Source organism: Canis aureus, chromosome 12, assembly GCF_053574225.1.
Source record: "Canis aureus isolate CA01 chromosome 12, VMU_Caureus_v.1.0, whole genome shotgun sequence".
Classification (NCBI taxonomy): domain Eukaryota; kingdom Metazoa; phylum Chordata; class Mammalia; order Carnivora; family Canidae; genus Canis; species Canis aureus.
In genome coordinates, this window is record NC_135622.1 from 36,437,200 (window position 1) to 36,463,183 (window position 25,984).

Here is a 25,984-nt window from a genome sequence, read left to right on the forward strand (position 1 = left end):
CAGTTGCTTTAAGTACATCCACTTACAATGGACCTAGCTACATTCAAAGTAGGGTCCAGTTAATGAAACATTTTATTTAAGCTTTTTGGCAACATATGATTTCAAAATATGAACGGACCACTATGTTGAATAAACTCAGTAATGATTTTATTGTAGGCCTGAAAAATCAGGAAATATCATATTCACCACAGTAAATAGATACCATCATCATTCTCACGATTCCATCTCAAACAGGTATTTAGACAAACAAAAAACAAAAGAGAGAGCAAACATACTGTAGATGATCTCAGTTGAAAGCAGATGAGGGACTATGTAGCGGAAATTGGAATGGAATGTTTACTTTGCTGATGCACAATGAATGCAGCTTGAAATCAACTTGACTGCATTGATCACAATGGCAAAGAATGACATATCAGTGCAAAATGATGTGATAGCAAAGTCTCCATTTGTTTACTATTATCATCATTACTTTAGAAATTCTTCAAAAGATCTATAGATCACACACATATATATATACCTAATTTTTAAGTATGCTCATATAAGAATTATTATTTCAAAATGAATCATGAAGAAAATGTGGAAAATAAAATACCTAATTTTCAGTTCAGTATGGCTTTCTAAATATAGGATTTGCCTTTCCTACCATTTCAATTTCATGGAAACATACATTTAAGAAAATGGGATGTATAGGAATTTAGAAATTTGGGAAGAGTGAACAAAGCTGCAGTTTTAAAAGAAATAAAACGTGATATTAGGTTGACAATAGAATGCAAGATTGCTGAAAAGTACATACCAGGCAAAGGTAGGTACTCAAAAAAACCACCTTTTCCTACAGGTGATAAGTTTTAGAGAAGGAAGTCATATAAGGTCTGGTTGGTAATTAATAACAGGGCTGTGAAATAAGTTTGCCAATTGTATTAATCAGGTTCTCAAATGTGAGCAAAAAATGCTACTCTGAATGGAGGAGATAAGGATTTGTGTGGCTCAGAATTGCAAGAAGTTTAGAGAACCAGGCTGTAGGCTGGGCTGCCAGGAACAACCACCATATCCAAGCCACGGAAGTGGTCTTACTATGAAATTTCTGTAACATCATTCAGGTAAGCATTACAATGACTTACCATTGAACCACATCTGTTCAAGGACATGAATTTTGTAGGCGTGGGCATAGATCTTCCCTTTTGGAGCTTCAAATCTGTCACATATGTATTTTGATTGGCAGAGTCTGGGCCAGATAATTAGAAAAGAGAATCACTAGAGTTTCAATTTTAATAAAGGGAGGCATTCTTTGCCTCAGCAAGACTCATATGATGGAAAATTCTCCTGACATGGAAAAGGCTTCAGATGCTGGGTAAAGGAAAACTAATGACAAATATCTATTCATTATCTTTTCCATTCTTTCCTAATTTTGGATAGATAGATAGAATTGGAGGAATAAGATATAAATAAGGAATTCTTAAAAAAAAGATTTTTTTATTTTAGAGAGGGAGAAAGTAAGAGCACAAGTAGGAGGGGCAGAAGGAGAGGGAGAGAGAATCTCAAGTAGATTCTGAGCTGAGTGTGGAGCCTGACTTTGGGCTTGATCCCTGGACTCTGAGATCACAGTCTGAGCTCAAATCAAGAGTTAGATGCCTAACCAAATGAGCCACCCAGGTGCTGCATATTAAGGAATTTTAATTTAGACATTCTCACAAGAGATTATGAGAGTTATGGAGACTGAGGTATGGAGAAGATTCCAGATAACTTACATCTAACATGAAGAAGTGAGCCCCCCCACACACACCTTTCTGAACAAAGTATTCTCATGCACTTTTAAAATGCTAACTCACCACAAGTCCTGCCTTTTGCTCCAATGCATAACCACTAGATATAGGACTCCTAAGTTAGAACTGTTTTTCCCCCTGTATGTTTTTTTTTTCAGTGTTTCTTAGATGCTAATGTAAAAATATGAACATTCAACAAGATCCCAAGCATGTAAGGAAACCCAAAAAGAGGAAATGCAACAAAATTAAGAAATGATAACACACACAAAAATTAATACAGGTATAAAAGAAAATTTAAAATGACTTATTAGTATCTGCTAGGAGAGAATAAAATGACAGACTTCAATGGAAAAGCAAATTTGAAGTCTTGGGAATTAAGAAACAAGTTAACTAAACTAAAAGTAAGTAGTGGGGGGTAAGGTAAGAGAAAGGTTATAGCTGAAATTAAATTCACAAATTGGAAGATTTTTTGAACTTTATTAAGTAGTAACTGAAAAATTTAATTGTATGTATTTAAAGTACACAATGTAATGATTTGATATACATAAATATCATAGAATGATTACCAAGATCAAGATAATTAACACATCCAACACTTCAAACTGTTAACTTCTTTTTGTTTGGTGAGAATGATTATTTACTCTTAGCAACTTTCAAGTGTACAATACTAAATTACTGACACCGTGTTATATAGTCACCATGCTGTACATCAGATTCTTAGAAACTTACTCTTCTTACAACTGGAAATTTGTACAGTTTGATGTATATCACCTCATTTTCCCTACCACTCATGTGATTCTTATAGACTGTGATAAAAATTATGAAACTTTATTCAATCTGAAAGAAAAAATAAAGATAGGATCTATTCAGGAAGTCTGTACTGCTTAGGATCAATCTTAATTGAGAGAAAGACAACAAACATAATTGTGACTTTAAAAAAGTATGCCTAAAAAAGGTAAACTTTTTGTTGGTCATATGAAAGTCTGCAAGGAGGCCACCCAGAGATATGCTCTTAAGGGACCCCTGATCTCATCCAGTTCAGAATGTTGACCTTAATACTCACATTCTAGGCAGGAGGACAGATGAAGGTGATAAAGAGAAGTGTCAAAGAATGAGTGGCTTGTTTTCAAAGAAGGTGCCAAAAGGTTGCCACAGGATGCTTCTACCCCAAGCCCACCAGTCAGAACCCCAGAATTTAGTTTCATGCCATGTCTAGCTGCAAGCAAGGCTGAAAAATATAGTTTTCAGCTGGTTGGGGAAGAGAGGATGAATTAAATGTGCTATATGTTTGCCTTATTCAAGAGGTAACAGTAAATATTTCTTCTCAAAGTTCATAAGAAAATATGTACAGATAAGATTTTTAAAGCCTAAGTATAGTCACTAATAGTAATAGCAAATGTGACCCTCTAAAATAGCAAAGAAAAAAAATAATGAAAAAATTAATCTGGTAAACACAAGGAGCAGAACTGAAGAAAAATAGAAATAAGCACACTCAGCAAAGAGAAAACACTGTATCCTTGCATTTATGGCATGAACCCAGCTTGGTCTTAATGTTTTGCTTTTAATAAAATATCGAATTTGGTTTGCTAATATTTTAGATATCTGGTTCATGTTTATTATAGATTAGAAAAACTATATACATATATATATGATGCAGGAACATATTTAGATACATGGGAATTTAATGACACACATAAAAGTAGCATTTCAAGTGGTATAAGATTAATATTTATGCTTTAACAAAGCATCTAACAAAAAGTCAGATCCCTTACCCTCACTTCTATTTACAAAAGAAAAGAAATCCAAAATATATCAATGGAAAAACTATAAAGTATAAGGAGCAATTGAAATAACCTACTGGCATGTAAATTTTTTCTAAGCCCAGAAAACATAAAAGTTAAATATGGACCAAATTTGCTACATATAAATTGAAAAGTTCTCCATCATGAAAAGTCCATTAAAAGGCATAAAAGTCAAGCAAAAACCCCAGAAAAACAAATAAGACATATGATAGACATTGATTTATGTATTAATAAAAAAAAGTCTTGCAAAATCTTTTGTAAAAAAACTCAACTCAGTGGGAAAATGGTGTGAACAGGCTATTCAAAAAGGAAATATGAATGGTTAATAAACATGAAAATGCTAAATTTTATTACTGACATGAACACTTCAAACAAAGCCAACAATGAAATATCATTCTCACTCATTTCCATTGGAGAATTGGAAATGACAAAGATCAGCAATATTCAGGGTTGGAGAAATAGGCACTTTAATAGAATTTTGTTCTCTGGTACATGTCAAAGATACTAAAAGAATTAAAAATACTTATTAAAAACAAGATAACAGGCCCAAAATGAATTGGTGCTCAACTGCTCATGCTAATGCTCTCATCAGCTACCACATTGAAAGCTAACTTAACTCCAGTTTCAGTGGTCCCAGAAATGGAATCTTAAGCCAGTAATCAGGAGTCATCTGATCAGTCAGTTAATTGGCCATCCCTGAAGGAAAGGAATTTTTCACCCTAGTCTTTCTTGTTCCCACTCCTTTTGCCTATAAAATTCTTTCATTTTGTATACCTCTCCAGGGCTCCTCTCTACTGCTGCTGGATGTTGCCTGATTTGAATCCATTTTTGCCCAAATGCACTCAGAATTTTTAATATGCCTCAGTTTATCTTTTAACAGTTATACTGTCAAAAGAGACAACTGGGACGCCTGGGTAGCTTAGTGGTTGAGCATCTGCCTTTGGCTCAGAGTGTGATCCCTGCCAGGGTCCTGGGATCAATTCCACATTGGGCTCCCCCAAGGGAGCCTGCTTCTCCCTCTGCCTGTGTCTCTGCCTCTCTGCGTCTCTCATGAATAAAAAAATAAAATCTTAATAGAATAAAAATTTAAAAAAATAAAGAAGAAGGAACTGAAGGAGACCTTCATAGCCTGTAGGAGCAATGAGCAATCAGGCCAAGATACCTGCTGAGCCCCTTGGTCTGGCTGCCTTCCAGTTGTCTCTGGAGGTGGTGGGCACGTCTTGTTTCACATCCTAGCTCTGCAGCCTTTGTGTTATGAGCTATAAAATTTCTTTTTTCCTTTTCTTTTCTTTTCTTTCTTTTTTTTTTTTTTTCCTGTGGACTGGACCTAGAACCCAGCCAGAGTGGCACTGGGTTGAATTTCAAAAGCCAAACAGGGTCTGCAGTCAACCTGGGTCTGACTTGGAAACAGGAGTGGGTTTGGTTTGGACTTGGTCTGACCTGGCACCCAGAGTTCATAGACCGGGTCCAACTAGGAAGCCCAATAGAATTCCTGGACAGACCAGGTCCACACAGTCAGTTTGGGTCCGACTTAAACTCAGCTAAGGTCAGTGTGAGACCTCTGGTGGAAAAAAATTGTTTTAAGGCTAAACAAACAGGTTACCCTTACCAAAGATAATCTTGAATTACAGTGGCCACAGTGGAGAATTTTTTTAATTGAAGTTTGATTTGCCAACGTATATATGACACACAATGCTCATCCCATCAAGCGCCGTCCTCAGTGTCCATCACCCAGCTACCCCATCCCCCTCACCCACTTCCCCTTCCACTACCCCTTGTTCATTTCCCAGGTTTAGGAGTCTTTCACGGTTTGTCTCCCTCTCTGATATTTCCCCACTCAGTTCCCCTCCTTTCCCTTATAATCCCTTTCACTATTTCTTATACTCCCTTTATGAATGAAACCATATAGTGTTTGTCCTTCTCCATTTGTATATATATATACCACATCGTCTTTATCCATTCATCTCTCGATGGATTTCGAAGCTCCTTCCACAGTTTGGGTATTGTGGACACTGCTGCTATACACATTGGGGTGCAGGTGTCCTGCTGTTTCACTGCATCTGTATCTTTGGGGTAAATTCCCAGTAGTGCAATTGCTGGGTCATAGGGTAGCTCTATTTTTTAACTCTTTGAGTTAAAAGTTTAACTTGGTAGTGGCTGTATCAGTTCACATTCCCACCAACAGTGCAAGAGGGTTCCCCTTTCTCCACATCCTTTCCAACATTTGTTGTTTCCTGTCTTGTTAATTTTCCCCATTCTCACTGGTGTGAGGTGGTATCTCATTGTGGTTTTTATTTGTATTTCCCTGATGGCAAGTGGAAAATTTAAACTAGATGTTTCCATTTATGAGGTGCCCTAAAACAAACAAAAAAGGAAACAAACAAAAAAGAAAGAAAGAAAGAAAGAAAGAAAGAAAGAAAGAAAGAAAGGAAAAAAAGAGAGAAATAAAAAGGTTCTTAGTCAAGTACTCACTACAAAGGGTAGAGGGGAAATTACTTTTCCTCTTCTTGGTGACCAGGATGAAATTCACTTGCTCTGGAGACTGAAGACAGGATCCTGGAAAAATGGAGAAGCTGGCCCACAGTAAGATTCTTTTTTTTTTTTTTTTAAATGAAAGTCACAGAGAGAGAGAGAGAGGGGCAGAGACATAGGCAGAGGGAGAAGCAGGCTCCATGCACCGGGAGCCTGACGTGGGATTCGATCCTGGGTCTCCAGGATCGCGCCCGGGGCCAAAGGCAGGCGCCAAACCGCTGCGCCACCCAGGGATCCCCACAGTAAGATTCTTAACTGCAGTTCTTTCTCCCAAATCTGTATCTGTGGTTCTTGGCAAGAGAGGAAGGTAAAATTTCATCTTTTCCCTTCCTTTCCAAAATCAGATTGGCAGACAAGAAAGCATTTGTAAGAATTAGATCTTTGAATTGTGACTCCTGAATTTGCTTTCAAGTACCCATTGGTTTGTCTGTCTCATCTTGTGTCCTGCAAATTTAGTCTGGCAATTGTTAGGTTGGAGGCCCCTCAAAATATGGTTGGACAGAAATGTGGGTTGCACACCATCTGTGACTAGGGTCCTACTCACTGTTGCCAGCTCTCAGAGAAATTGCCTTTCTTCTGCTTATGTTTAGGATTGTCTCTGTACCTAGTATCCTTTGCACACTCTTTGGGAATGCCTCTGACATCGGAGGGGTTGTTCCATAACTCCAGGAATATTTACTGTGCATCACAGCTGACACTTGACAAGATATTTGAAAGGATTTTTTATTTTTAAGTAGCTCTATGGTTAGAAGTTGGTCAGGTTGGAAGCTGATTTTCAAATACTAACAGGAACTTTTTTTAATGCCTTCTCACCTTAGTTTAAATGAAACTCTGTATCCAGAGGGAACAAAAACATTATAAGCTTTTGTGGAAGCATTTGTTGAAACATTCTAAAGACAAACAGCTCTAAATCTAGAACACAGAAATCTTTTGATTTCCATCTTAGTTGAAGGTCTTCTCCCTGATTAAAAAGAAGCACATCAAGGTTAATGTAGTTGGCTAGATAGGTCAACATCCTGATATTGTTCAGGTTGTAACCCACGTTTTTGAGGAATTTGAGACAACTGTATTTGTCTTACAGATTGTAAGAACAGAAATGCAGCTCTAGAAAAAAAAATGACAACTACAAACCAACCATCCCCCTTACCAATCCCCAAACCTCCTTTGTCTCAAAATAAAGTATTTAAAACACTTTTTATTCTCACACTTAAATAAAGTTAATGCCCTGCTTAGAAGAAAGAAAATAAAAAATGTTAGATTATAAAACATTTTGAAAAAGAAAATAATTCATGGTGATGAACAGGGGGAAGAAAAAGTCAGGTTAAGAAAAAGAATAGGAGTATTAGGAAATTGTGTTGATTTTCGAAAAGCAAGGGAATAGCGAAAGAAGAAAAGAAAAAAGAAAATCCAAGAAAAGTTTTTTAAGGTGCTAATTTTTATTATTCAACTCATTCACCACCTTCTTAATCCTAGAAAGTTCAATGCTAATTATTTTATTTTTCCGGCAAATTTATTCGCAATCTCAAAAGTCTTTATCAGTGATAAGTTGTAATATACATCATCTGTTTTGAAAACCGATTTGTTTCCATGAAATTGATATTTTAGGGAACAATTTGAGCATATGTGAATTTTGCATTTGCTCAAGCATGGTTGTATCTGCAAGAAATAGTAGATGCAAAAAACTGTCCAAGTAAAGTGATTCAGGTAGGAATCAGGTAGGAATACGCAAAACATACACACCTCAAACATCTTCTGGCTACATCAGTTCACTGTTTTTGGTATTACAACTTTCCCAGTGATTTCTGTTAATCCTCCTTCTACCTCTTCATAATAACTCACAAGCTGTAACCTCTGTTGCTCACTTACACAAGCCAATTTCAGATCTTTTTTTCCAGGTAAAATGACTTGTGTATTTTAGTACTTATGTATAGCTTAGCTACTTAACATGTGTAAAACTGTTCTGTCCATATTCATTAGGCTCCTATGTTTTGTTTTTTTCCCAGTGTTTCACTGAAGAAGCTTTCACTATGTGCCTCAGTCTCATTTGTTGTTGTTGTTGCATAAACCTTATGGTTTTTATTGCACAATTTTGCAGAGTGCACTGATTTTTAGGGACATGTGTGTCTCATTATCTTAGAACTGACTACATGGGAATATTTTATTAATTAGGACTTCTTCAATGGTTCCTTCTTTTGCTCTATGGTCATTTCACCTACAGATTAAAGTCTTGACTGAGATTTTTTTCAATCAATAAGGAAATTTAAGAATTTGACATTTTATTACTATTGAGTTTAGCTGTCAAGTAATCTTGTTGGATATTCTGTTGTGTCTAAATTCCAGATTCCTTGTGCTTCTTCCATTGTTTCAACTGAGAGTTCATCTGACAACCAGTAGACTCAATTTGGAAAAAAGAAATTATATTTTGAGTGTATACCTTATGAGTATTTGTAGAAATTATTTGTAGAACTTGAGAGAGGTATGGTGTTGCCACATAGTTTCTAATAAAGTGGTTGGAAAACTACCTCTCCAGTTCTCATGTAAATAAAGCTCAACATTTGTCAGAGCCAGCAAATGCCAATTGTGAGATTCAAAATTCACGAATTCAGTAGACTCTTAATTGGGATTTCATCAAAGTATTCCATCTGATGTAATAAAGCTGTTAAATATCTTTTGCTACATTTTTTCCTCTTAAATCGAACTCGTGACATCTTTAATAGATAATTTTTAAATGTAGAAGGTCACTTTACACATTTATGTACTATCTCACGTTCAACTTTCAAAGATATTTTATTTAAAACATACAGATTGAAAATCTTTTCAAAATTATACTGTATTGAATATTAAATTATATGGGCCATAACTGGAATTTGCCAGTTTTTCTCACCTAGAGAATTTAACTGTAGTTGAATTAGATATTTCATTACAGGACCAATCTCTATAGTGAAGAGGACATTGAAGTTTGTAGGAATGAAGAGATTGAAGAGTTTGATTTTGGAGCAATAATATGTTTATTGCACAGGCCATTAGCTATTTGTAAAGACTTAAGTGACTTATTTCTTTTGATGTCAGTTCCTTCTTTAAAAAAATTAGAGTTGAGATAATTGTTCTGTACTATTCCTTTCAGCTTTAACATTGTTGACATAGAAGTGACTTTCTATGTCATCTTATTCAATTGTAGTGTGATATAATTTCATCAGCAGACAAGGAATTTTGTTACTAATTCAGTGCTGACTCATTATTGTTTTCCTGTCTTTGTCTAAGAACCCTTGTGCCATTAAGAACTTTAAAATTTTTTTTCCCAAGGGCTTATTTTACTTAAAATTCACTTAGACTTTGGTTAATTTCTTTTTTTTTAAGATTTTATTTATTTATTCATGAGAGATACAGAGAGAGAGGCACAGATATAGGCAAAGGGAAAGGGAGAAGCAGGCTCCCTGGAGGGAGTCCAATGTGGGACTCCATCCCAGGACCCTGGGATCATGACCTGAGCCAAAGGCAAATGCTCAACCACTGAGTCACCCAGGTGTCCCAGCCTTTGGTTCATTTCTGATTGATTAAGATTACTCTTTTTTTTCTCTTATTATTTTAAAAAGCTGTCCCTTTATGGAGTTAATTTTTTTTCTGTGGTTTCATTCAAAACAATTAGGATTACTTTTTTTTTTTAATTTGAGAGAGACAGAGAGAGAAAGAGTGTACAGAGGGAGAAGGAGAGGGAGAAGCAGACTCTCTGCTAAGCAAAGAGCCCAATGTGGGGCTCGATCCCAGGACCCCCAAGATCATGACCTAAGCCAAAGGCAGATGCTTAACCGACTGAGCCACCTAGGTGCCCAAACACACTGATAGGTTTAAAGCATTTCAATTCTTCAACTGACCTCCATGGACTGGAAAAATAAAGGGGTGGGGGGAAGTGACTCTTTTAAGATGATCTATCTCTTGGCATAAAACATGTAGTAGATTAGATTTGCTCTCCATTTTCACCAGCTCTCTAAAGCTGTGAAATCAAGAGGCCGGAAACAAGATTTTCCATAGTACTTTGAACAACCTCCCAAAATTTTACTTAATTATATGTTGCCATAATCTCAACATTCATAAAATGCAATTTTTAGTTTTTAACTTATACAAGGAAATTTATAGCTAAGTCAATTAGGGGCATTGGGAGGTATATTCCAGTAAAATTATTTGATATTTAGAAAGATGAAAATGAATGTTAAATAAATGCATTATATTACATTTATGATAACCTTAATAAGGGAAAATGTTATATCCATTAAAGAGAATAAGATGCATGTATAATGGAAAGAGTAAAAGACAAACTATTCAAGGGAACAGAGAAATTACAGAATGTGTAAGTTAATAAAGAACTGGTATAAAAAAGCTATCAACACATGATTTTTCAGAATGAAAGGGCTCACTGAGTTTTAAACTCAAAATGAATGAGAAAATGCCTACATTAAAGAACATATTTGTGACATTTCAGAATAGTAGGGACAAAAAAGCTTAAAAGCTTCCAAAGAAGGAAGACAATGCAAGTCACATACAAAATGAGCAATTATAGATGAGCCAGCAAATCCCAATATTTGACGGGTCACAATTCCATATTCCACTTCCTAGAAATACAGTGGAGAGGCATTATTGAAATAGGAACTTTCTCTCTTAGGTTGGTTCAGTATCCAAGACAAGCCTGAGGCCAGCAAGTAAAGGTCATCAGAGAGTATAAAAAGCATGGTGGAATGAGCCAAAGGGAGAGTAAAACCTACTAAGCATAAGGCTGAGCAGGGAACACAGAGATGCAAGGTAAGTTTTAGCTAATACTGAAAGGACAAAGGGGAGGCATTTGCCACAATGAAGCAAAGCCTTGGTCTCACTCTCAAGTGTATTTCTAAACTAAACTCTGTGTCTGGGTGTGTGCACGCGTGTGTATGTGTGTGTGTTTAGGGACAGGGATGGACAGTGATGTTCTTTAGATGAAGGATTCTGTTGAAGGAATAAATATGCAGCAGGGTCGGTCAGTCCTTTGGTTGGGCTTGGAGAAAGATGTCAATCTCCAGAGCAGCTTAGAAAGGAAAAATAGGGTGTTCCTGGGACATGGACTTTTAGGCTTAACTGAAAAAGTCCCTGGCAAAGCTCGATGATTTGATCACCCGAAGTGAAGTTCCAGGGACCTGAGGATGAACACATAAACGCATGCATGGCAGTGGGATGCAAAGAAGAATAAAGAGGGGGAAGAATGAAAGTGGAACGGCCAGAGTTTGAGAGGAGAGGGTAAGCCACACATTGGAGGATAAAGCCAAAAGATAAGCCAATCTTTGGGGGAGCACTTCATGCACAAAGGTGAAAGGCTGAGCTTAGGGCTGGCATGTGATACATTCCCAGGACATTGTAAACACCTCATGTCTTCCCCCGTTCATATTTGAATAGGTATCCGTAAAAAATAAAAATAAAAAAAATATATATATATACCAAATTCTAACTCTACCTTTTCTCAGAATTAATTGGTAGTACACATGAGTTTAGTAAAAAATTAGAGTTTTTTAGATATTAGAGTTCATGAAGTTTTGTTTTGATTCTTTTTCTTTGGACCCACATACCGTAGAGAACCATCCCTAATATTAGAAACCAAATACCCCCATCGGAGCTTCACAGTGACACATTGTGCTCTGCCTCCCTCTGGTGCTCTCCTTAGGCCCATGCTTCATTACCTTTTGAATTTCCCAAGGACACAGTTCATTTTCATAAACACAAGATGTTATAGAATTTAACAAACGCCTCACAACATTGGCTGCTGTCAGGAAAAAAGCCTAATTGGTCTAGCTGCTAAAAAATATGCTCAGAATGTTGCTCTAGACTGAAATCTCCAAGGCTGGTTTTGAAAGATCACTGAACCAGGGGGTTTGGCAATGCGTATTTTAGAAGAGAACATCAAAGTAGAAATTGAAGCATAATTTGAGATTGGATATTCGTGTTTCCCTTTTCTTTCTCATGTAGAAAAGTATAAGCTTTTTCTGAGTATGACTGCCACTCTTCCATTGTCAACACTGTGAGACCTGATGGCATCATTTCCCATTACCTAATTTACCCCAGCAGTTCTGCATTTTGAAATACTGAATAATTATTCTCTACATTGGCTCTTCATTTTGTGTGCCATGTGGGATTAACTGGAAATAATATATAAAAATTTTAGTTATCTGGAAAAGTAACAAAATGAAATATGACTTAGGAAAGCAGGTTAATGCCTTTGAGTGAAAATAAATGATAGAGAAATTCAAACACTCAATGGGAAGGTAAAAGTTGTAGAGAAATAATGCTGCAGGGTATTACATAAATGAGCAATAATAAATTAGATATTGAAATAAAACATTTCTTACAAAGGGCAACTGCAAGTTAGAAAATATTTCATATTTCCCATCGTGGTTGAGCCTATTGTTTTCAAAGTCACTGATGAGACTAAAAAAGACTATCACTTTTTAAAATAGATTCAAATCTGTATAACCTTGGAGCTCTTAATCCATTTGCATTTTACCATCTGCTTTGCATGCTTCTTAACTTAATATGCATATCAGAATTGATTCAACTTACAAGCTCCTTCAGGAAGACATGTGCTACTATTGTATTGCTGAAATGATGATATTCAACAGTCTGTAAATCTGAAAGGACAGCATGGAGAGAATACTAGACGAAGAGTTAGGGGACTTCAATCCAATCAGATCATAATTTTTAATTCACTTTGTGACCTTGAACAACATATCTAAACTCTTTAGACTTCAATTTCATATGTAAAGTGGATAAAGCAACCTTTAAGATTCTTTTCAACTCCAAAGTTTTCACGAATACATCATCCTTATACTGGGAGTAGGACTGATCATTTCAGTTAAGAAACAGACATTGCTGCCTCTACTCCTCTCTTTTGATAATCCTGTTTAGGAAAGACCTCTTGAGAGCTTCAAATGAAAAAAAAAATCATGTTCCTGTAACAAATACAACTAATAAATATTACAGACTTGATATTAAAATCTCCATACTAATAAAATGCATGAGAAACTATAAGCTAAAATTAGTTTAAGTATATCAATAATCACAATAATTATAAATATAAGAAGCTTTCTTGATGACAATCTCTTACTGAGAAAGAGAGGAAAAGACTTGCTGTAAAAGCAAAACCTAAATCCAGCTATAAGGTAATTCCAAGAGGCATTCCTATGACATAAAGAAACGGAAAGGTTGAAAAGTGAGAAATGGAAAATATGTGTTTTAAAAATTTTTAATCAAAACAAAGTTGAAAAAAAAAAGAAAAAAAAACAAAGTTGATGTAGCAATATTATCAAAATGGATAGACTTCAAAGACAAATGTACTGCTAGAGATAATGAGGTTTATCACTTCATTTCAAAAGGAATAATTCACCATAAAGGTATAACAATTCTGAAACCTGAATACATGTGCCAATGTATACCTCAAACATAATAGATAAATATTGACAGAATTACCAAAGAAAAATTGCCAAACAGAATTTTGATGGGACATTTTTAAGCACTGATAGATCAAACAATCTAATAAACAACCTGAACTGATAGGCACGTATAGAACCCTGCAGCCAATATTGAGACAATGCATATACTTTTCCAAAGCAGCAGAGACTATTAACAAACATTTATAAAGAATTTGCGCATTTGTGTCTATGATGATGTAATCTGCATTATGGTATTAAATGTCATAAATGTGCAGATCGAAAACAAGCTCTACAAAACTCCTTAGACCTTGGAGTCTTTCATTCTGGTAGCTAAAGAGAGCAAAAAATATGTGATTTTTAATGAAAAGTTTTATGTAATTTGATAAATTTATGTATCTTACCACCATAATCAATATATAGAAAACTTCCATTACTGCAGTTTGGATCCTAGGTAATCATTGCTATGTTTTCTATCATTATATACATAAGATTTGTCTCTTTTAGATTTTGTAGAAATGGAAACATACAGTGTGTACTTTCCTGTGTCTGGTTTCTTTTTTCTTTTTTTTCTTTTTTATTTATTTATTTTTTTTCTGTGTCTGGTTTCTTTCACTTAGTGTGCTGTTTTTAGATTCAGCCACATTGTTCTTGATAGACATTCTGGTTGTTCCCAGTTTTTGACTAAAGAAAAAAGTTGCCATGAACATTCTTGTACAAACGTTTTTGTGCATACATGTTTTCAGGTTTCCTGAGTGAATATCTTAGTTGAATAGCTGAATCATATGGTAATTGTATGTTTAAAGTCTTTTAAAAAATCAGTCTCCCAAAGGTTTGACCTCAGTGTTCCCACCAGCCACATATGAGTGCCAGTTGCTCTACTACCTGAATAAGTGTTTTCAACTTTAGACATTTGGGTAGGCATGTACAGCATTACCTTATTGCAATTTAAAATGATATTTCTCTGATGACTAATGATAATGAATATCTTTTCATGCACTTATTAGTTATTTGTGTATTGTTTTTTAATGAAGTATCTGTTCAAATTATTTGCCCATTTTTAAACTGGATCTCCTTCACATTATTCATTTGTAAATATTCTTTATATATTTTGCTTACAAGTCTTTTATCACATGTATGTATTGCAAATATCTTCTCCTGGATTCTGACTTTCTATTTAACATTGTCTTCGCAAAAATAGTAATTTTTAATTCTGATGAAGTTCAGTTCTTTTATGATTCCTTTTTGTGTGTGTGTGACTTAGGAACTCTTTGCCTAGTCCAAGATCACATAACTTTCTCTTAAATTTTCTTCTAGAATTTTATAATTTCAGTTTTTACATTTAAATCTAAGATCCATTTTGAATTAATATTTTTAAGATGCAAATAAGAGGTGAGATTTATTTTTTCCCATATAGCTAGCCAGTTGTTCTAATACCACTACTGAAGAAGCTATTTTGTGTTCTTTTGGTGGTGTCATGGTTTCTTGATTCTTCATGTTCCTTAAGAATCCACAGATGGATCTTAATTCTTTCTTCATCATCATCTTTGCATTTCCAGGGTAAACCCTATATGTTATCCTTCTTAAATGTTATTAGAATTTACTTACTATAAACTGCTAAGGGTTTTATATTTATATGCATAATGCTGTGGTCTGTAGCTCCTGTTTTCAGAGCTACTTACTTTGGAATTAGAGTGATAACTAGCTTTATAAAGTGATTTGATAAGTATTTATTTCTCTGTTTTCTGAAAGAGTATGTATATGGTTATTATTTCATCCATAAATGTCTGACATAATTCATTGAAATCATAAGGTCCTACAGTTTCTGTGAAAATTATAGAAAAATCAGTGTTTTTAATGAATATTGAAAAAATTATTTCTATATCATCTTGTGTTAGTTTTGGCTCATTGTGATTTTTAAGGAATTTATGTTTTTCTTAAAGGTAGCAATATATTGTTATCAAGTAAAAATTATCCTTTACTATTTTTTTAATGTCTGTGAAATCTTTAGTGATCTCCTCTGTCATTTCTGGTAATCTATGTCTTTTCTCTCTCTCTCTCGCTCTCACTTGATCAGACTAATTAGTTACTAATTTTGTTGACTTTCTCAAAGAAATAATTTTTGCTTTAACTTATTTTTCTTTATTGTTTTTTTATTTTATTGATTTTCAATTATGTAGTCATTACTTTCATGAGACTAATTTGTTTTAATTAGCCCCCCTTTTTTATAGTTTCTTGAAAGAAAAGCTTACCTTATTTATTCTTAGACCTTTTGTCTTTTCTAATGTAAATATGTAAAGCTATAATTCTCTTTCTAAGCATTGTTTTGGCCAAATCTTACAAATTTTGATATATTAATGATTTAATTTTCATCACTTCAAGGTATTTTCTAATTCTTTTGGTGATTCTTTCTTTAACATATTTATTTAGAAGTGCATTGTTTCATGTCCATATATTTGGGAATTTCCCAGATAGCCTTGTTAATTTCTGTGCTAATTCTCTTGTTGTCAGAGAACATACTGTGTATTTGAATCTTTTAAAATTTATTGACTTGTTTTATAGTCCAACATATGGTTTATCTTGGTGGCATGTGGCATGTTCAATTGAAAATAATGTATGTGCTGCTGTTCTTTGGTAAAGTGTTCTGTAAATAAATGTCAATCAGGTCAAGTTGTTAGAATGTGTTGTTCATTTTCTGTAACTTCACTGATTTTCTGTCCAATGTTATTTTATAACTAAGAATGTTGAAATATCTAATTATAATAATAGATTTGTGCCTCTCTCCTTTAAGTCCTGCCAATTTTTTTGCTTCATGGAATTTTGAAATTCATGTTTATAATTTATATTTAGGCACATAAAATGTAAAATTATTATTTTTAAATTATTTATTTGACAGAGAGAGAGTATGAGAGAGCACAAGTGGGGGTAGCAGCAGAGGGAGAGGGAGAAGCAGACTCCTTACTGAGCAGGGAGCCCAATGCAGGGCTCAGTCCCATGACCCTGGGATCATGATTTGAGCCAAAGGCAGATACTTGAGCTACCTAGGTCCTCCAAAATGTAAAATTGTTATATGTTTATTAAGAATTGACCCGTTTATCATTATGAAACATTGAGATACTTTTTAATCATGTTAATATTATTTAATTTGCATTTTACTTTACCTATTTTCACTATAGTTTTCTTAATGTTAGTGTATTACAGTCATCTTATTGCATTATTGTATTTTTATCCTGTTGACATCTTTATATTTAAAAAAGCCTACTTAAAATGTAGATAGAATATAGTTCATTGCTGCCTTTTTTTTTTTTTTTAAGATTTTACTTATTTATTCATGAGAGACACAGAGAGAAAGAGAGAGGCAGAGACACAGACAGAGGGAGAAGCAGGCTCCATGTAGCGAGCCTGATGTGGGACTTGAGGACTCCAAGATCTCATGCCCTGGGCGGAAGGCAGGCACTAGACTACTGAGCCACCCAGGGACTCCTAATTATCGCTTTTTTAAAAAATTCAGTCTGATAATCTCTCATTTTTAACTTGAGTACTTAGATCATTCATACTTAAGTAACTTTTAACATAAGTGGCCTTAAATTTATCATCATATGTCTGATTTTTGTTAATCTTTCTTTATCTTTTGGATTAATATAATTTTGTTTAAAAACAAAAATGTAATATTTGTTTACCTTCATTTTTGGTTTATTAGCTGTACATTTTTGTGTATCTTTTTGTGTTTACTATAGATTTTATACTATATATCTTTAACTTAACATATTTTAAATTATATGTATGACTTAAAAACCTTAAAACATTTCCCTGTACTATTTCCCTTCCAGTCCTTTGTACTTTGATTATGGTATACTTTACATATGTATAGGTATAGGAATATGTTAAACCCCACAAAATATTTTTGTTTTAAATAGCCAATTTAGGGGCCCCTGGGTGGCTCAGTGGTTGAGTGTCTACCTTTGGGTCAGGGCATGATCCTGGGTCCTGAGATGGAGTTCCACTTCAGGCTCCCTGTAGGGAGCCTGCTTCTCCCTCTGGCTACGTCTCTGCCCCTCTCGCTGTGTCTCTCATGAATAAATAAATAAAATCTTTAAAAAAAATTTAAAAATAAATAGCCAAGTTAAACCCCACAAAATATTTTTGTTTTAAATAATCAATTATTTTTAAAGTTTTTTTTTTTTTAAATGAAATAAACATGTTTTTGTATTTACCCGATTATCTACCATTTTGGGTGGCTTTTCTTTCTTTTTTTGTCACCTAGTTTTTCATCTAGAATCATTTCCTTGTATCTGAAGTTTTTCTATCATCATTTCTTTTCTTTTTTTTTCAACATTTCTTTTAATGAACACTTGCTGACAAAACAATCTTTCAAATTTGTTTGCTTGAAATGTCTTCATTGCTTAATTTTTGTTGGATATTTTCACAGTGTTCTAATGTGACAATTTTTTTTTTCATCAGCTCTGGATCACTGAGTTTGATGTGTCTGTAGTCGTTTGTTTTTTTCTTCTGTAGGAAATGTCTTTTTTTAAATGCTTTTTCTCTTTATTGCTAGTTTTCAGCAATTTGATTTTAACGTGCGTTGGTGTGGTTTTCTTTGTGTTCATTTGATGTTTATTATCTTCTCGAATATGTGGGTTTATTGTTTTCACTAAATTTGGGAAACTTTTGGAGAGTTTTAGAATTTTAATTTCCTTAAATATTTTTCTATCTCCTTCCCTTTTTCTGGTACTCCAATCACATGGTGGTTATGTGTCTTGCAATTAAGTGCATGTCACTGAGACTCTTCTTTTTTCAGTCTCTTTTTTTTTTTTTTTCTCTCTTACTATATTATTTTGGGTAGTTGGTGTTGTTATGTCTTCAGGTTCATTGATCTTTCTCAGTGTCTAATACAGTGTTAATTCTTCCTAGTAATAGCTTCATTTCAGATAATTTATTTCTAGAAGTTCCATTTGATTCTCATATGTTCTGCTTCTCATTATGTTTTTCTTTAAATCTTTGAACATGATGGATACGTTAGTAATAACAATTTAACATCTTTCTCTGCTAATTCCATTGTCATTGTCATTTCTACGTCTGCTTCTGTTAGTTGATCCTTCTGGTTATAAATTAAATTTTCTGTTTTTTCATATGTCTAGTGATTTTGACTGACTGTTGGGCATTATGATTGTACTTTTTTTTTTTTTTTGAGTATTCAACTTGTTAAATTTAAAAGAAGAATGGCCTGGCAGGCAATAAAGTTCCTTACAGATCATTTTGATGCTTTTGTGATTTGTTTACAAGCTTTTGGGATTGGGACAGGTATAGAGTAGCTTCCATTCTAGCTTTATTGCTAAAGGATGATTCTTTTAGGACATTTATTGAATGCCCCATATCTTAACGGCAAGATCATCCTGATTTTGGCTGGTGGGAACACAACTTATTTCTTGCCTGGAGTGAGCACTAGGAATTATTTGCCTATAGATTACCATTAAGTTTTCTTTCCATGAAAATTGTTCTTTGCCTGGCCCACCACAAATATGTGCAGGTTCATATTCAGGTAAAGATTCAAGAGGACTGCCATGCATATCTGGATCTTTTTCTCATCATAGCTTCCTCCTCTCTGGCATTTCTTTCTTTTCCACCAATTTGAGTTTCTTTGGCTTCATTAAACCCCAATCGCTGTCTAAGAAAGATGGCAGTCTCTCTTTGAATTTTCTTTCCCTATTGTCCAGCCCTGAAAATGCATATAAGCAGAAAGCCAAGGACTCTCATTTTCAGGGATCATAGGTCTGTGCTACCTATTTTCTAGTGACTAAAAGAGTAATTTCACATATTCTGTCTACTGTTTTAATGGCTTACAGTAGAATTATTCTGGTATTATTACACATTATGGTCAGGCAGGGTTTGAATTTCTTTTTAAAGTAAATTTATATATGTTTCTCTGCTGTGTAAGAATTCTGTTTATTCCAAAATGTCAGCCATAGCAAATTTAGTATGCATGGAAATAATAACTTTATCTTATCAAAAAATAATTTCCAAAACTTGATAAGAAATTTAAAGGTCAGATTATGAATATAAATGTACTTTGAAAAATGGCCCTCTTTTTCCTTGCATGCTCCATTTTGATTGCCTATCATGATCCATGATTGCTTCGTGTATTAATGGCCCAAGTCAGGTACTACATGGGGCACAATGTGTTTAAAAGTATTTTAAAAAATTATAATATTGCTTTCCTTGAATATGTTATAATCTAATTAAAAAGTTAAGAACACAAATATAATCATTAAGTATAAAACAGAATACTAGGATTTTTCAGAGTATAGAGAGTACACTGCTGGCTGGTATGGAGAGAATTTCAGTGACGAGTCAGTCACTTTACATCTCCATGCTACAGCCAAGTAAAGGTTTGCTCAGAAGTGCCTGAGAGCAAGCAAGGCTTTAGGCAAAATTCACACCCTAAATAGATTGCATTCATCCAGAATAACAAGCTTTTCTCTTTTTGCATGATCTTCTCATATTATCTTCTACTCATGGACATTTATATGTTAGGTATAATTATATGTAATTTATTTTTTCAATTAATCTATATTGCTTATACTTTACATATCCTTTTGGCTACTAAATGCTGATAACAGATATTAACATATAATTCCATGAGTGACCTTTTGGTGATCAGAGCTTCACTGGGTCCTCACTAGTTAATTTTCCACGTAGTTTGATTTCTCTGAATACAAGTCAAATAAAATTGCAACATCCTTGCAGTGAAGTAATGTAGTGTACATCTTATATTTTACATGTAAATAATGGTTCTTATCTACTTCAATGGAGTTTGCAAATGCAATGCCAAATAGTGCAATTCTCTGTAAAATGGCTAAAAATATGTGTACACACAGTAATGGAGGGAACATGCCTATTAGCTATGATTGAGTGGTTCCACTTTCTCAGGATAGCCAGGGAGGGATGTTTTCTATGATTTAGTTCAAGTTAAGTGGTTTTGGAGGCATCTACACATATAAAACCTCAGTAGTCATACTATTTACTTTTTGTAGAGCTGCTTACCAGGGTGAGTATTAAAATTCAGTAAGATAAAGATGATGTCAATTTCCATAATTTGAAGTTCCTTTAACAGAAAGTGTCAGAGGTTTTTGTTTTAGTTTAGGCTTCAAAATGACTGAGAACTGAAGAAGTTTGTAAAGAAACTAAATTTATGTGGATTTCAAGGCACATGATGGAAGAGTTGGATAGAAGAGGTAAATAGAATACCTCAAACTGTTACTACAAAACAATTTCCTGATTGAGGAAGGGGAACCACAGTGATCCCTGGTCTGGGTTTGCATCTGGGTTAACTCTATTATGTTCTATAATTTTATTTATAGTTGCTATGAGGAAAGAAGAAAGTTAATGCCATTATCTACAAACTTTGAAAGAAGAAAGTTAATGCCATTATCTACAAACTTTGAATTAGAATTGACTTTGTTTCTGACTCTTTGATCAGCCTACTGGGTAACCTTAAATTGCCATGACTCTGGAACTCTAGCTTCCTATGAATAATATGAAGGGATTAAACTAGATGAGCTCTAAGTTTTCTTCCAACTTATTTCATGACTTTATAGATTTTAAATTAGGGGAATAAAGCACAAAAGCTTAGAAATAACTATGACTGATCAAGATTAATGTTCCATCTAGCCCCCAAATCTGTGCAAACAATGGCCCTAGGGGATGACATGTGTAGTTGTAATTTTTCATCTTGACATCAACCTTAGAGGTAGAGCATGCGTCAGCTCTTCGTAATCTCCATTGACAGCACTGTGGTGTATAAATCCAGCCAATCCCCTTCAAAATTTACTTACATTTGCGGTCAGTACCTATCTCTTGGGGATTAAAAGTTTCATAAGATGATTGCCCTCTGTATAAAAAAGTACTTCCTTTTTTTTTTTTTGTCCTAAATTTACCTTGCTCAGTTTTGAGAAGCATCTCCTTTAAAGGATACTCACCCTAGTCTTTCAGATTTTGAAAGTTAAGTATGTGCTTGTTTTAGTCATATCAATCATTTTGTATTTTAAGGATTTCAATGTGGTTAACATCCTGTGGTTTTACCTTTCCACATTGAAGGGTTTTGTACCTTGAGTTCCTTCCTGCATTGCTGGCTGTCTTCTCTAGCTCTACTTCTACTCTGAATCCTTGTGATTGCTGTAGCTTTCCTTTGCTGAAAACTTACCAGTTCCATTTTGCATTTCTGGAAGTACAACAACAAAGAGATATATAGTATTATAAAGGAAGAAGCAATGGGAAAGGCCTAGTATTTTCTTATATTCTTGCAAACAGTTGGTGCCTTGCTGGAATTTTGGGTTCCAGAAACATTGTAAGTCTGGGTTTTCAAGAAGCCATTCACTACTCACTTAATTGAAATTAGTTCTTTTTTCTTGAAAAAAAAATATACTTGAAAAAGTATATATTTTCTTTTTGTTTTTTGTTTCCTGTTTTCTTCCTTCCTTCACTCTTCTCTCCTTTTTAAAATTCTCCTTCCCTTTTCACTTATTGTTGCTTAAACAAGCCAGTCATTAAGGTTATGGGGTTTTAGAATGGGGTACTTTAAACCATTCTTCTAGTGATTTATTACCTAAATTTTAGTTTAGGACAGTAAGCATTAAGAAATTTTATTATATACTACCATTGTGTGTCTACTTCCTTTAAATAATTAAACATATAATAAGCCTAATTTAAATATATACCATTAAATAAATAATCAAAATAAAAGCAAGGATTTTCTACAAGGCAATGAGGAATGCTGAAGAGGTTCCCAAGGAAGAAGAAACTAAGAAATGGCGAGATATTCAAACTAACAAGAATGAAAGACACCTAAGCTTGAGTTATTTTTTTGCTCATCTGATATGTATTGTTTTGTTGTTATTTCTTTCTTAAGGTTTACTTCTATTTCAAATACAGTCACTCTAAGTTTATGTTTCCTTCTTTTCTGTGATTCAGTCTTACCCAGAATCAGCATCCATTTGACTCATTCTTGTACATGCTCTTCAGCTTGATGGCCAGTAGGAATACAAAACCAGTAAAAGAGGGCAGCATGCTAAAGTTTGCTGACCATGTTATATGTCAGGCACTTTACCAGACACTTTTATTGTTTTTTTTTTTTTCCCGCTCAAAACCCTGCCCACTTTTATTGTTTTATGAAATCCTCACAACATCCTTGAGGCAAGGATGAAGAATTGTTATATTCTTCCTTTTACACATGAATCATCTGAGGCTTGTTCAGTCATTTTTCCTCGGACATGCAGGTGGAAAGCAGAATATTTGGAATTTGAACTCAAGATATACCTGGCCAGTAAGCAGCTTTTGAACACTTCCATTAATTATGGCACTATGATATTGTTAAAATCAAGATTTTTCTTTTTTTAGTTAGACTTTGTTTGAACATTACAATTATACAGCTCTTCTCTTCATAAGGTATTTTTCTTTATTCTCATTTTTCAGTAGACTAAAATTTATTAAGGATTTTGTAGATTAAGCAGAATAGGCTTAAGCTAAGTCTTTTTATAAAATGAGTCCTTAAGGATATTGAAAATATACTATTCACTATTCTTCCTATAAATAGTGTCCATTGCCCTCAAATAGTTAAGAATCAAGGTGTGTGTGTGTTTCTATGTTAAGGAAGAAGTCAGAGGTGGCCGTATTTTATCTGGCCTGGCTCCTGTTGTAGTTGTTCATAATGATTTTTCATATTTTTAGAAAATGTCATAAATTAATTTGTGATTGTAGGAAACTTTAGAGACCTCATAGTAAGTGGTTTTCTATATATGTTCCTAAATCTCTAAAGATTCCAGAATTGATCAGGAATGGCCAACAATGCAAATGAAGAAAAAGGAAATAAAATAAAACAAAGTTTCTTGATAGGCCTCATTTGAAATAGTCATTTGAAATTGGAGTAGGAGTTTATTTTAAAAATATCTACTGATGAACATGTATGCTTCTTAGGTTAATAAGTTATCAATTAGCTAATTTTATAATTGTATATGGTCTGTCAAACATTGAATTTCCTCAGTAGGAAAACGCAGTACATTCCTTCTCAGAGGCCCTCAAGGGGAAAAGAAGTAATTACTGTCAATGGTCCTTCACTCCCTAAGTATCATAAGTTGCAAACCCACTCATTTGTAATTCTAGCCACAGATTCTCTTTCTCAAATTAGTTTAGGTAATAACTGGAGGCTGACAGAATGCTATTTAAAATCATCACTAGAAAAAAATATATATATTCTCTATGTATAATACATATATATGTTTATATATTTATCTATATCTATCTATCTATCATCTATCTATCTAAATTATCTTAAGTTACTGAAAGAAGGTTTGAACATTATAAGAGAAAAAAAAATTGAAATGATAGGAGTAATGGGGTTTAATTTTTTCATTACTCCTTCCAAATTCAATACAACCTGTATTTATGTTCCTTAACTGGTAGTCAACCTGAGTGATTTTACTCTGCATGATAATATAGCACTTAATGTTTCATCAACCATAACATATAAAGACTTCAGCTACAGCAGAAACAGAATTATATTTCATATTTTTCACTAAGGTCTTTTAAAGATATAGTCAAATATATAACAAAGTAGGTGTAAAATGTCCTGGGTTTAGGAAATAGAGTAAATCTCAGAGGTATAAGGGTCTGCTTCCACTTGGTCTTTCCCTGGTTTCCATAGATTTGATTGTTTTGGTTACTGGTAATCATATCACTTAATTCTTGTCTGTCTTTGGTCTCTTAATATCTTTTTAAAAATATTTATTTATTTATTTATTTATTTATTTATTTATTTATTTATTATAGAGGGAAGGGTGGTGAGGGACAGAAGGAGAGTGAAACAATCTCAAGCAGACTCTCCACTGAGAGAACCCAACACAGGGCTTGAGCCCATGACCGTGATTCCATGACCTGAGCCCAAATCAAGAGTCAGACATTAAACCGGGCACCTTTGGTCTCTTAATATTTTTATATGCCCTAAACTTATTTGGAAATCTGATGAATCCTGTGTATCCCTTCTCAGAATAATATTTTAAAATTTGTATAATAAAATACATAGGGTTGCAATGGAAACCGATTATATTGAAATGCAATTAGCAAAGTATTAAAAACAAATTTGTGATATAATAATTACATGCTTCCTTATTAATGCATTAAATAATACTATCTAATAGTGAGTCTAGTAACTATCATCATTTTGAAGCTGTAGTCAACATACATAGTTTATCAAGATTTCTGAGACAACTGAAATGGGGTAGGACATTTCTGATATCTACTGATGAGAAAGTTACAATTATTGTTTTTTATTAATATTTTTATCTTACACACATAGTTGAAAAAATTCTAATTTCACTTAGAGATTGGTAAAGCTAAGGATATCCTTTTTTTCCCCATCTAAGTTCATGGACTACTTAAATTCTTTCCAGGCCTTGGAGAAGGCTGCATGTTACTAGAGATATATTTCATAAATATCATACTTCAGAGTAAATAAAGGCAAATTTGCTCTAAGTATAAAAGAAAAATTATAATAAACTTAAGGATGAAAATGGGTATTCTTCTGTCACCAAGTCAGTCAGTTAGTTTCTCTCTTGTTCTCTCTCCCACTTCCTACCTGGTCTGTTATTTTTTGCACTGTCTTTGTGATTTCTCTATTCTCTCTGCATTGAGACTTTTTTCTTCTATATGCATATGGCCATCCATGCAGCTCCTCAGTTAATTCCTCTTCAGTTCAAATAACCAAGGGATACTGTTTTAATGAATCCTAATTCCAAATTTGCTAGGAACAAAATCTAATTGTTCTAACTTGAGTCTGTTGTCTCCTTTTTCAGTAACAACAGAAGAATGGGGTCATAAAATTAAACATAACTTCTGAGTCCACCACTTTCAAAGTCCACCACCAATACAGAGGTGTGTTGATAGTATTCAGAAAAGTATATTTTTGGGCTGGGCTAACAGCCTTCAAATTTCAATTCAAAGTGGTTGAGTCAATCCTCATAGACCTGTTAGAATTATGTTCACATGTCACATCTTACTCTTAACCTACCACAGATCATGTCCTGGGAATACAGTTTCATCAGTAACTTGGTTGATGTACAACAACCAAACAACCAAGACCAGGGCATTCTATTCCATTCCACTCCATTCCATTCCATTCCATTCCATTCCATTCCATTCCATTCCATTCCATTCCAAGAACCAGGAACCAATTGCCAGCCAACATGCTAAACTTTGAATATAGGAATCAAAATGAGATATGGCCCTTTCCTGAAGGTTCTCAGACTCTAATATTAGGGAAGAATACTTACTCAGAAGAAACTACTTACATGTAGCTCATAGTAGACTCTGAAAGTGACATAAGTGAGAAGTTATAACAAATGAGAGGCAAATAATAACCAAATGCTAAGTTGTTGAGGCTCTACAGAGGTTTAGCATA

The 25,984-nt window shown here is 34.0% G+C and overlaps 1 long non-coding RNA gene across 2 annotated transcripts; it reads right to left on the bottom strand.

Moving 5' to 3' along the window:
• Positions 1-6,369: 6,369 nt before the first annotated feature.
• On the bottom strand, positions 6,370-25,697 carry LOC144280988 (uncharacterized). Of its 2 annotated transcripts, XR_013349440.1 has the most exons (4): positions 25,595-25,697; positions 21,616-21,754; positions 20,578-20,638; positions 6,370-7,055 (listed from the first exon to the last, which is right to left on the bottom strand). It is a non-coding gene; the product is annotated as an uncharacterized LOC144280988 (long non-coding RNA). The 2 variants fall into 2 exon arrangements; XR_013349439.1 differs by lacking the exon at positions 20,578-20,638.
• Positions 25,698-25,984: the final 287 nt, after the last annotated feature.